Source organism: Armigeres subalbatus, unplaced genomic scaffold, assembly GCF_024139115.2.
Source record: "Armigeres subalbatus isolate Guangzhou_Male unplaced genomic scaffold, GZ_Asu_2 Contig1869, whole genome shotgun sequence".
Lineage (NCBI taxonomy): Eukaryota > Metazoa > Arthropoda > Insecta > Diptera > Culicidae > Armigeres > Armigeres subalbatus.
The window spans coordinates 12,380-24,977 of record NW_026942693.1 but is presented as its reverse complement, the minus strand read 5'-3'; the positions used below and the strand labels follow the sequence as shown (position 1 = coordinate 24,977).

Sequence of the window (12,598 nt, the reverse complement as noted above, 5' to 3'; positions counted from 1 at the left end):
CCTTATCACGGAATCCAATTGTCAGTCTTATAATTTTACGCATGCTGCGACGCAGCCAATCTGAAATTATAAAAATGACAGTTGTGCGTTGCTTCAGTATCGAGTGGTGTGCCCTTGAAAACGCGAGTACTTTCAAATTTTGATTTCGTGAGGAGTGTCCTTAAGAGTGATCATCATATTTCGCTCACTTCCACTGGCATAACAGTTTGATTTGCTTAACGACTACTCATAGTTTTGAGTTGTCTTGCTTTTTACTGATTTTGATTAAATTTTCCGTGGAGTTAAAAGAGAGGGCAATAATTTTACTTAGTCTCTAAGTAGATAAAAGTTAGCAAGTATGATCGTTTCTCTTCTGAGTTCGTTCTAAGAGAAAAGAGTGGTGAGTGAAAGGTGTTTTCCGCCACAAATTACGAAAAAATAAATTCTCCTTCGACCCAAAAACGCTTGATTTCGTCTCATCGAACTTGCAATTGAAATTGGAAGTCACTATTTGGTCACTTTTTCTGCAACTGAAAGTCACTATTTGGTCCCTTTTTTCGTCAGCTTTGGTCACTAAAGTCACTATTTTGAGTGGCTTCGGTCGCTACCAGCCCAGGATTTGATCTAGAAACAGCTTCAAAAAACTTAAATACATTCTACAACAATGTAGCAACAAGAAACTCACGTGTTTGCACTCTGTGGGTGACCAGGTAATCGAATTAAAAACACTTCCGTGAAGTCACTTGAAGGGTTGAACAAAAATGAAAGTTGCCAGCAGAACAACAAGATCATCATTCAGAATAAGTGTAAGAAGATACTCTTTGCGCAACTCTATATAATAGACTCTGTATTGTACAATTGTATTTGTTGGAGATTGCCAACAGATGGGAAAAAGGGAATTTCCGTAATAATAATGCAGCAATCAAAAACGACCGATTTGATGGGATTTACTGTTTAACTGTGCATGAGCATTATTATTTTCCTGAAATTGATACGTACAACAATTTTTAACCGATCAGGATAATTATGTATCTCTTAAATCTAACGTTTCTGTGGTTGATTTTCCAATTGGAATCTGATAACAATGAATTCATCATATTTACAAAGGAGTTCTGTGTCTGTACTCACGTTTAGTCCCTTTTATAAATGGTCTGCACTGCGTGGTATTTCTGTCTAGCGGGAAAGTGGTTGCAAACTTACTGCGTTGTGACTGACTGTATTCCGAAACGTATTATTTTTGGCGATCCGTGATGCAGTTTCTGTATGCTTTATAAATTTGTCGGTAAAATACATCACTGAAAAATTAAAGCCAAACTAATTACCTTTTCTTTGATGGAACTGATCTAACAAATACAGGTTAGAATAGCTAAGTACAGACTGCAGTTGAAATTCACTGAATAACGAGATTTACAATTAATTTACTGCACGTAATTCATGTAATTAATGTTTACCTGACTGAAATTCAACAGTTTCACTACTGAATCACTAAATTTAGTATTAAATATTAAAAACTATATTCGCGGCGTGAAATTCAATGCGGCTTTTTTATTCTCTTGCTTTTACTGTTCTACCACTCACCATACCGGAATGACGTACGATGTCAACCGTTCCGTTTCATCTGTCATGACAGTGACGTGCGCTGCTTTCTGCTCGTTCCTCGTAGACTGATGCCGAGTATACACGTTGGTCGTTGTCGCAGTATAGGTACAGTAAGGCGCGCTAGCGCAGAGGCGCTATTGCGAGAACAGAGAAAACTTCTAATTTTGCGGAGCAAAGAAGAAGAAGAAGACTGAGTGTCGGAAACTTCAAATGACATGCACTGTGCGAAAAGTGTTGATATTCCTGTATATCAAGAATATTCGATAAGTCTAAAATGTTTCAAAATCGCATAAATACGTTCCGAAATGCCTTTAAAGTACAATAAAACTTATTTATAATATATTGCGGCATGTAACACTCGTTTAAAGTTACATATTTTCTTTGATTTCAATAATCAACATTCACACCGAAAAAATCAAACAACATTATTTTCCGTGCATCAAGTGATTTGACGTTTGCGGAACCACTCTCCGACGGTCGACCGTCGGACCCTCGTTCGAATTTTTCTATTTTCTCGCAATAACAGTATTGCTGCTTTGTTTGACCGTGTGTAAATAGGGTTGCAGGAACCTTCATGTAATTTATGGTGGTTGGTATATTGGCGACTCGGTCGTTCGTGCTATTGTTCATCGAATAAATTGAATATTCGCACCGCTGTTTGTGGGACCTGGTGGATGTTCGAGTATCCGCGGGATGGAGTCAATGATGGTTTAACTGCTTGACCGTATGTACGCCGATGTACGCTGCAGTAGAGATGACCCAGCCCAGGACTGCAAGACAAAATAAAATATTATGGCCGCATTTGACGGTATTTCAGATTCTAGCAAACCAGAAACTTTTACTTGTGCAAAGGGGAAAATACGAAGTTGTTAAACATTCAATTGGCAGTGATATTGTATCTCGCAATAAAATGACTAATTTTGTTATCGTTTTTCAACGCTCTCATATATGAGCAAAATTTATCTGTAATACAAATGGCACGTGCTATCTAAGCATCCGGCATCTCTCGTATCCCTTCTGCTTCCTATGACGATTCGGACTACTTTTCATTTTGATGACCGGTTTGTTCAATATTTTGAATTTGATAGCTACTATGTACACAAAGGGATCCTAAACTGAGACATTGCCACCTCGCAGCTTAGTGTTCATTAAGCTCTTCCACAGTAACTGCAAGGTTTCTAAGCCAGATTACCATTTTTGCATTTGTATATGCTAACACGATGATACTTCTATGCCTTGAACCCACACTATTCCATTAAGGCTGTGAACCATTCCACCGATTCGTTTAACTTTTAGTTAAAATTTGACAGTTCGATGGTTATTTCGCCGTGGTTAAAAATAACCCTGCTCCGGAGCATGGTTAGATTTGACAGTTCGATAGTTAAACTTTGTTCGCGAGAAAATTGGCGCCAAATCCATTTCGTTCTAAATAACTATCAATCTGTCAAAACTCAAATGGGTCGGCTTCGGAGTAAAATTTGAACCACGATGGGAAAATAACCATCGGAATGTCAAATTTTAACTAAAAGTTAAACGAATCGGTGGAATGGTTCACAACCTAAGTACGCGGACGTATTACCAATTATATAATAACCAGCTAATAACGATGGGATATCAGTCAATTCCCCGTATCCATCGAATCTTCTTTGGTAACATTTCACACTTCGAGCAAGATGTTGTGTTTTTCGCATGCTGTCGTGAGCCGCCTTGAAATCAATGAACAGATTTTTTTGAGGATTTGCCGTACAGTAAATATCTTGTCCGTCTGCACTGAATCTGGAACGAAAATCTAACAAAGAATCGAAACAGCTAGCTAACATTGTAAGATCAAACAAAATTAAATACTACATAACTCTTTAACAAACTCTAGAAAAAAGCGACAAGGAGGAAGGTACAACGACGAAACTAAAAAGTTCGCCATGGGTACCTATCTCGCAGGGCCAGCAGCATATAGGTCCATTCAACAATCTGATGTTCTGGCATTGCCACATAAAATTACTCTAGCTAGGAAGGATGTCTAAAAGCGAACAGGAATCTACCTCGAAAAGACGCAAACCATCTTAGTCAAGATTCATCTATACTTGGGCCCGTATAATAGTACTTTCGGCTATTTACAATTGTGTGTGTATCTACCGGTGTACTCGTCGAAACGTCGTCGAAACTGCAGTTGAATCGGTTTAGTCCAGTTTTTTTCGCGCTTCGATTGTCGCCATCTTTTTGCTTTTCTCGTATTTTTATATAACTTGCGTGTTTCGGATCGGAAAGGAACTAAAGGAGAAAAATCTCAATATTGTCGGATAAAAAGGTAGAATAATTATTGGTTTTGGCCAAATTGTGTCTTTTTGATCGGTTGATTTAAATGAGACAATCGGCGTGCGGTGTGTGTTACGGGGGCATTGTCAGTGATAAGCGGTGCTGGAGTGGTGGGAACCGATCAAAGTTCCTGGGACAAAACCATGGACTGTTGTGGCTGCGGACAATACTACACTGCAAATGATTGCGATGATGAAGGAGTAAAGTACGGAAACCAGACAATCAATCCACCTTTCATGGAACCGGAGTACCGGAACCGGATAACCAATTTGATTGGACATGATGCAGCGTTTCCCAGATGCCAGCGCTCATTTACAATTCTCGATATAAATATATATTATTTCTAAAAGAAATGTAAAGAAAAAAAATGAAATTTTTCAAATATATTTTTTGTATGTATGTATTTTAAGTATGTTTTTTTTTTACAAATTCGAAATGTAATACAAACATTTATAAAAAACCCAAATTCATCCACCGGTGGTGATGATGCCTTTCTCGATTCAATCCCAGCAAACAAAATGTGAGTCGTGAGGCATTCGTTAGGGACTAGTGAGTGACTGAAAATAAAAAAAAATAAAAAACAAACGTTTGATTGAAGCGTTTGAACCGTGTTGATCTTGTTATTATTTTTCCACCGATGCGCCAGACGTTAGTCTTTGCGAGAAAAAAAAACATGTCGTCGGCGAAATCGGTGTCTGGTTGAAATTTCGTTCTATTGTGCAAAATATTAAATAAAACGTCGCGAATTGTGTCGGAAATGTTATACGCGAGTGGTTCATAGGTTTGTACATTGCATTTGGTGCTTGCTAATGCGTGCCGGTAACGAAAATTTGATCGGAATACTTGGGTTCGCGGTCGCGAAACGCAACAAAGGACGGGCGATCGTCGTAATGTAATTAATGGAAATCTCGCTTAACTTCTGGAAATGTGGAAATGGAAATCTTCGCTTAACTGATTTCAGTTACATGGTGCTGATGATGATAATGGTGCTGTCTATTTGGGCAAGACGGTTCCCATTATCCAACGCCGTTGTAATAGTCATTGATAAGAAGATCGCGAGAAAGTGTTACTGTTTAGATATTACCCAGTTGAGGAGTGTTATTGTTTGTAAAATTGTGATAGTGCGTACTCCGGGAAAAGCACGGGGTCAGATTGCAAATATCCCGTGATTCTGGAATGAATGCTTGCGCCCAACGAATTGTGTATTTGGTGTGACCGGAAAAAAAATATGATCAACCAGACGAAGAAAGATCTGGCCAAGCCGAATAGAAGAAAGTCTGATCGACTGCCAAATAAGTGAAAATGGAAGATCGAAGTAACATGTGTTTAATTAGAGGGAATGTTTGAGAGTCAATCAAGAGAAATTTCGTTCTAAAGTGGTTGATGACGTTCTAAAGTGGTTGAATTCGGATGACACTTCAATTTGTGCTAGGTGCCCATAGCATTTCGGAGTACCCCGGATAAAAAATTACAATATCTTATATGGTTTAATTCATTCAAGTATCATTATTTGTATTGTAAACATTATAATCTATTGTATTTGTTTTGTAGATTTTTATCAATATGAAAAATTCTTTATTGTAATTACAACAAAAGTACAATAAATTTGAATGTTACTAATACATTTTATGATATTTTTAATGTTTGCTTCTGTTTTGTTTGGTGAATCCAAAATAGAACCAAACATTAAAATAATTCTCATTCGTTAATCAGAAAACCATTTTTTAAGATAAAAAAATTGATTTTTAAGAAATGTGTTATCATTATAGAACACCAATTGAAAACAATAAAATTACAATAGATTCCATTAGAGTAGAGTGGGGCAAGAGTACGCACTTAGTTTTCAATCGATCATGTGGCCCTTATGAAGCAAGCTTCTGCATATCAAATCTGTGTCGATGATTCATATACTCTTCCTTTATGTTACCCAGTGGAAAAAATATTGAAATTATTGAGATTCGTTTTAGTAGAGCCTTTATTGCAAGACAAGTGAAAAACGCACTCTTACCCCACCGGTGGGGTAAAAGTGCGCATTGGGTGGGGTAAGAGTACGCATTTATCCAATCATGTGCTTTAAGTATATATTAACACAAATAAGAGTTAATAACATTTATTTGATGTTTAATGAGCATATATTAGGGAATGTTTAAAGATAACGTAACTCTCGAAGGGGGAGGGGCTCATAAAAATGAGCACTTTCAAACGAAAAACCATTTTTTTTTATATATACAAAAAACTGCAGAGGTAAAAATATATATCAGGTTTCGCGTGACGTGTACAAAGGCATTTTCCTTAAAGAAAGTCCACCAATCACGTAACGTAAAATTTGGCTGTTTCATCACCCCTCCCCTCTATCTTACACTATTTGTATGAATCCTCTAAAAATTATATGGATCTTCATACATCTCGAAACCCCTCCCAGCTAAGCGTTGCGTAATTTATGAATGTTTCTTTTGATTAAATGAAATTATCATTTAAATGAAATTGTGTTTTCGTACTATGTTTAGGTGTACAACAAGTCCTAATACAATTTAATTATTTCGCTTCAGTGCTTTGTTCGCTAAGTTCTTTCTAACACCAATTACTTCAGCTTATCCTTAAAACTTGTGATAATTTCGAATTCTGTCCCTTTTTTCTTAGTTGTGGATCTTAACGCTCTGGAAGAAGTCTTATTTCGGCCGGAGATACGGGTTTGACATCATAACTTGAAGATTCATATGCGTACTCTTGCCCCACCGGTTCCTGCGTACTTTTACCCCACAGTCCCAAAAATTATTCAAGTAATCGTTTTGACTTCTTGGAAAACCAACCGGATTGGTGTTCTGTACCATAAAGTACTCTATACAATAGGTTATCGAAATGGTATAATGTTCACCTGATTGAACGTATATATGGTAATGAAATACTAGTTGCGGAAATCCGATTATTTTCAGCAAAATGACCAAAAAGTTATCTAACTCCATATCTCCCTTGTTGTTTATTCAAATCGTTTACAATTACACATGATAATAGTTGGCCAGAATACCTGTCAAACTGATGCAGTGCCGCTAGTTTATCTTTTTTTATTACTTCAAAAAATCGAAAACGTACTCTTACCCCACGCGCACTCTTGCCCCACTCTACTCTATAGTTAAAATTAGAGTTGTTTATTATATTTTTATACGATTGAATATATTATCTCTATATATTGCAACTAGTCTATTACTGAAATGATAAAACATCCTTTTTTATTGTAGGTATTTTTTTATTCGAGTTTTGCATGGTTTCTTTTGAGAGTGTATACTAAAGCACCAAACATGACAGCTTTTGTTGAACTGAAACATAAACAAAACTATTTAAAGCCTTTTACATAAATATATGTAAGAAGTGTATCTTCGTTGCGGTAGGATTTGGTTGACCAAAGACCACTGCCCTGTGTAATAATAGTGAGTATGCGTTAGATTTGTTATAATAATAATAATGAATGGCGTACAGGTGAAAATTTATATTAATGCTTCCGAAAATTAATTTCCACCGATGAACTTGTGTGAAGCGATTCGTATGCAAAACTTTTGCTTGTTTGTTTTCAGAGATTCAAGAATGAACGAATAGCAAATGCTGTTCGACGCCGGTATCCAAAACGATGTCAACATCCCCAGGTAACCATAAGCATTAAAATAAGCCATACGTGCGACTATAAGGCTACCACAGAGCTAACAAACTTCATACTTGCTCTATAATAGCCCTATATAGCCGAAAAGGCGAAATAAAGTGCTAATGGTTACCTGGGTCGTACGATGGGTTCCAGACGAGGACGACATTCTGACTCAGGGAACGAACTATGGCGTCGTTAACCAGTTTCTTCCAGCTGCAGGTAACTAACATTTCACTTTCAGCAATCCGTTTCTTGAAAAATAAGAATTAATTCACCCCTTTCACAGATTTTATTGGTAGAGCCCAACTGTAATCATCTAGAAGTTTTCAACAAATAAACTTCCATTCAAATGTTTCAATCGAAGCGGACAGTACCCAACATGGTGAGAATTGTGATTATTTAGGCTTATAATAATTAATTGCTCACTACGAATTCATATTTCAGATTTTTGACAAGACATCGTCGATTATGAATATTAAGTTGTGTCCGAGGGCTTCGGTGTTTTTTCTTAGATCATTCGAAATAGATTTTCATTTAATTCTAATTAGATTTTGATTTCATTTATTTTAAAAATTGATATATAATTACGTTTTATAATCTAGTAAACGGAATTCAAAATAATAATATTTCTAAATTTAAAGAAATATTTATCAAATATTGAAATAATTATTAATTACTTTATTATTGAGAATTAGGTACCAAACTAGAATGTGACACTATCATTGTAATTTTTGATAATAGGAATTATCGTTGTGTATCTCACAATATAAATGTATAAAACATCAGTTTATATAATATATCTTTCTTATATTGAAAAATTATTGTTAACAGAAATATAGTTCAAAATACATCAGAAAAAAATATTGTTAAGTACACAGAGAAAAATAAAGTTGGGATTCCAACATTTTCTAATTTTATTTTAACAATATGAAAAATTTGGTGTTTTTAAGAGTAAAACTTTTCGTTCGAATGAAAAATTAATTGATTTGAAAGTTTTTTCTCAGTGTAAAACTTTTATTGAGATTCTCACGTCCGAATGTGTGAGTGGCGATAAAAGGAAAACAAACACTCCTAGATGGTGCTACTCAGCAAAGTTTGGGTAAAAATGAGTACATTTCCATATATTTTTTGACTCCTTCGCAACCATCGTGATGACTCGATCAATTTTGAGGTTATGAGCAGAAGGAAAACAAACATGTATTTACACATGCCGAATTGCACATCAGTGTGCGAGCGTTAAACGTCACTCATCTCTATTTTCACAGTGGAAGTTCTCAAAACAACAATTCTCGCTTAACTTTTCAAAAGGTCCTAAGTAACATTTTTTTCATGATTTAATCTGAATAATGCAATCAACGTATTTCATGTTAATCTGTTGATTGCAATACTCAAATTAAATCATGAAAAAAATGTTACTTAGGACCTTTTGAAAAGTTAAGCGAGAATTATAAAATATTGAATGATACATTAACAATTCACAATTTCGGCAACACTAACGGGAAAAAATAACTTAACTGGCAACGAAAAACTATCTGTCAGTGAGTTGAAAAAATAATTTCCGGGGAGTGCACTGTGCACTCCTGATCTTGGACTTTTCGGGTGCTTTAACCAGGAACCGCCGCTAAGGAACCGATTTAAAAGCAAGCACCAAAGGCCGGTTACCGCCGCCATCCTGCGCAGATGGACGTTTCTTCATCCTCGATTCTATAGCGGTGCCGTCGATGGTTCAGATGCGGGGAGCAAACTGCTTCTGGTTTGTTATTTGTTAATTATTATAATGAAAAAAAAATAGTGATTATAACTATTTTTCAGGTTTACGAAGAAAGATTAGTTGCCAATCTCCAAGACGGAAGGCCTCAGGCAAACAAGGACAAATTCTGCCAGGTACTGCCTCTTTCATTTTGCATGCGGAACTGCAACTATGGCAATCAGCAAGATAACCGGGCAACAACGAACGGGTCTGGATCACCAGTTGAGCATGTTGAGTCCGACCCCACAGAAACCACCGAATAATTATCGTCGAATGATTAAATGAAATCACCGGGCGGACATCGGATGCGCGTAAAGAATTTAAGACAAAAAAAAAAAGATTAATTAAAAAAAAAAGTTAAAAATTGCCAGTTCTGTGTGTGATTATTATTATTGATTAAATAAAAGAAGAAACCCGACAATGGCATGGTCGGTAACGATTACGCTCCCCGGGAATTTCATGTTTTCTTTCGATTCAGTGCGCGACAATTAATGAAGAAGAAGAGTGTTGGTGGAAGCTGATATTTTTTCCGGTCGATGCCGCTTCAAATGGCTTTTTCGAACATGTTGGATCTTGCACGTAAGTTTTTCATTTTTCGTTCAATTTTCCTCAACGATGAAGTGAAAGTGGCGTTTATGGTGCATTATTCGTTCAATTTGCTAGCCTATTTGCGAGCGCGTAATATTGTGAAAATATAGGTAAATAATTATGGTAAATATAAGTGCAATACAGTGCTGATTCTGATTTTTATCGATTGTGATTACTTACAAGGGCTGTATCAAACCATTATATTTCTTTCTTGGTTAATTTTTTTTTTTTTTGGCTTTATTATCGAGACTTTCAGCCCGAGGCTGCATCGTCTCGTTGAAAAAGGAGTAATGCTTGGTTATTGCTTGGCATTGCTTGGTAATTACTGTAGTGATATATTGATAACAACAAAGCAAATAGTAATATCTCTGTATTGAATTAGGCGGCGTGTGTATGGAAACACCATATAAGTAAGACGTTTGGAAATTTTATCAGATTTGAATAGTTGATATCTACAACTAAGTTGATCAGAAACTCTAAAACGTGTCATGGAAATTAGATCTGTTTGAAATTTAGCCACTTGGCGGTTCGGGTGAGTATGAAAACACACAGTTGGGTAAAATATTTCAAAATTTATGAGATGGTGTATGAACACACCATTTGGGTAAGATATATCGAAATTTATGATATTTTGACATTTGATACCCGTAACGAAGTTTTCTGTATGGTCGGAGGCATTGGAGATAAGATCGGTTGGTTTGGAATTCAGCCACTTGAAGGCGCTAGTGTGTATGCAAAAATCATTTAGGTAAAATATTTCAGAATTTATGAGATTTCGACAGTTTATATCTATAACGAAGTTGTCCGGAAGGTCGAAAACGTAGTATTGGAGATTAGATCGGTTTGGAATTAAGCCACTTGAAGGCGCTAGTGTGTATAGAAACACAATTTAGGTAAAATATTTCAAAATTTATGAAATTTTGGCTGTTGATGTCTGTAACGAAGTTGTTTGGAAAGTCGAAAGCGAAGTATTGGAGATTAGATCGGTTTGGAATAAAGCCACTTGACGGCGCTAGTTTGTATGGAAACAAAATTTGGGTAAGATATTAAGAAATTTATGAGATTTCGACTGTTGATGTCTGTAACTAAGTTGTTCGGAAGGTCGAAAACGAAGTATTGGAAATTTGATCGGTTTGGAATTAAGGAACTTGACGGGGCTAGTTTATATGGAAACACAATTTGGGTAAAATATTTCAAAATTTATGAAATTTTGACTGTTGATGACTGTAACGAAGTTGTTTGGAAGGTCGAAAGCGAAGTATTGGAGATTTGATCGGTTTGAAATTAAGCCACTTGAAGGCGCTAGTGTGTATGGAAACACAATTTGGGTAAGATATTTGGATATTTATGAGACTTCGACTGTTGATGTCTGTAACAAAGTTGTTCGGAAGGTCGAAAACGTAGTATTGGAAATTTGATCGGTTTGGAATTAAGCCACTTGACGGCGCAAGTGTGTATAAAAACACCATTTGGATAAGATATATCGAAATTTACGAGATTTCAACAGTTCATATGTGTAACGAAGTTGTTCGGAAGATCGAAACCTAGGATTAGAGATTAGATCGGTTTGGATCACCGGCCACTTGAAGGTGCTAGTGTGTATGGAAACACAATTTGGGTAAAATATTTTTAAATTTATGAGATGCTGAAGGTAGATATCTATAGATATCGAAGTTGTTCTAAAGGTCCAAAACGTAGTATTGGAGATGAAAAATTTAGCCACTTGACGGCGCTAGAGTGTATGGAAAACACCATTTGGGTAAGATATATTGAAATTTATGAGTTATGAAGTAAACAAAGTTGTTCGGAAAGTTAGAAACGTAGTATTGGAGATTAGTTTAGTCTTGAATTCGGCAAGTTGCCGGCACTAGTGTATAGAGAAGCAAAACCGATCTTCGAGTGGGTTGGTACATTTCGATGTCTTCTACATGCGAGTAGATGTTTGATCCGGGTGGACCAGTTGGAAATAAATCCAATCCTCGAGTGGGTTGGTACGTCTCCGATGTCGTCTACATGTGAGTAAATGTTTGATCCGTGTGGATCAGTTGAAAGTAAATCCAATCCTCGAGTGGGTTGGTACGTCTCCGATGTCTTCTACATGTGAGTAGATGTTTGATCCGGGTGGATCAGTTGAAAGTAAATCCAATCCTCGAGTGGGTTGGTACGTCTCCGATGTCGTCTACATGTGAGTAAATGTTTGATCCGTGTGGATCAGTTGAAAGTAAATCCAATCCTCGAGTGGGTTGGTACGTCTCCGATGTCTTCTACATGTGAGTAGATGTTTGATCCGGGTGGATCAGTTGAAAGTAAATCCAATCCTCGAGTGGGTTGGTACGTCTCCGATGTCTTCTACATGTGAGTAGATGTTTGATCCGGGTGGATCAATTGAAAGTAAATCCAATACTCGAGCGGGTTGATGCAAGAGCCTGGTGTACTCTATCCATGACTGCATGAACAAGATCAGTATTTGAGTAGCGAGTAGAGTTAGAAAATGTAAACGACGATGTGCAAAAAAGGCGGATGATATATTTCTGATGTTGATGCAAGACTGACATTACATAGCCTCGTAAGCTCTATCCATGACTGCATAAACAAGATCAGTGTTTGAGAAGCGAGTAGAGTAAGAAAATGTAAACGATGATGTGCAAAGAAGGTGGATAAATCTTTCTGATTTTGATGCAAGACTCACATTCTAGAGCCTCGTAAGTTCTATCCATGACTGCTTAAACAATATC

General features: G+C 36.5%; 3 long non-coding RNA genes across 4 annotated transcripts; 2 read left to right on the top strand and 1 right to left on the bottom strand.

Annotated features, from left to right (window-relative positions):
• Positions 1–1,069: 1,069 nt before the first annotated feature.
• On the bottom strand, positions 1,070–1,547 carry LOC134203471 (uncharacterized). The gene is made up of 3 exons (XR_009977611.1): positions 1,431–1,547; positions 1,302–1,372; positions 1,070–1,245 (listed from the first exon to the last, which is right to left on the bottom strand). It is a non-coding gene; the product is annotated as an uncharacterized LOC134203471 (long non-coding RNA).
• A 3,007-nt stretch (positions 1,548–4,554) lies between these two features.
• Positions 4,555–8,392, top strand: LOC134203470 (uncharacterized). Of its 2 annotated transcripts, none has more exons than XR_009977609.1 (5): positions 4,555–4,672; positions 7,128–7,316; positions 7,461–7,744; positions 7,812–7,907; positions 7,970–8,392. It is a non-coding gene; the product is annotated as an uncharacterized LOC134203470 (long non-coding RNA). The 2 variants fall into 2 exon arrangements; XR_009977610.1 differs by having other exon boundaries at positions 7,128–7,365.
• A 607-nt stretch (positions 8,393–8,999) lies between these two features.
• LOC134203469 (uncharacterized) lies at positions 9,000–9,641 on the top strand. Its single transcript, XR_009977608.1, has 2 exons — positions 9,000–9,278; positions 9,338–9,641. It is a non-coding gene; the product is annotated as an uncharacterized LOC134203469 (long non-coding RNA).
• The last annotated feature ends 2,957 nt before the right edge of the window (positions 9,642–12,598 follow it).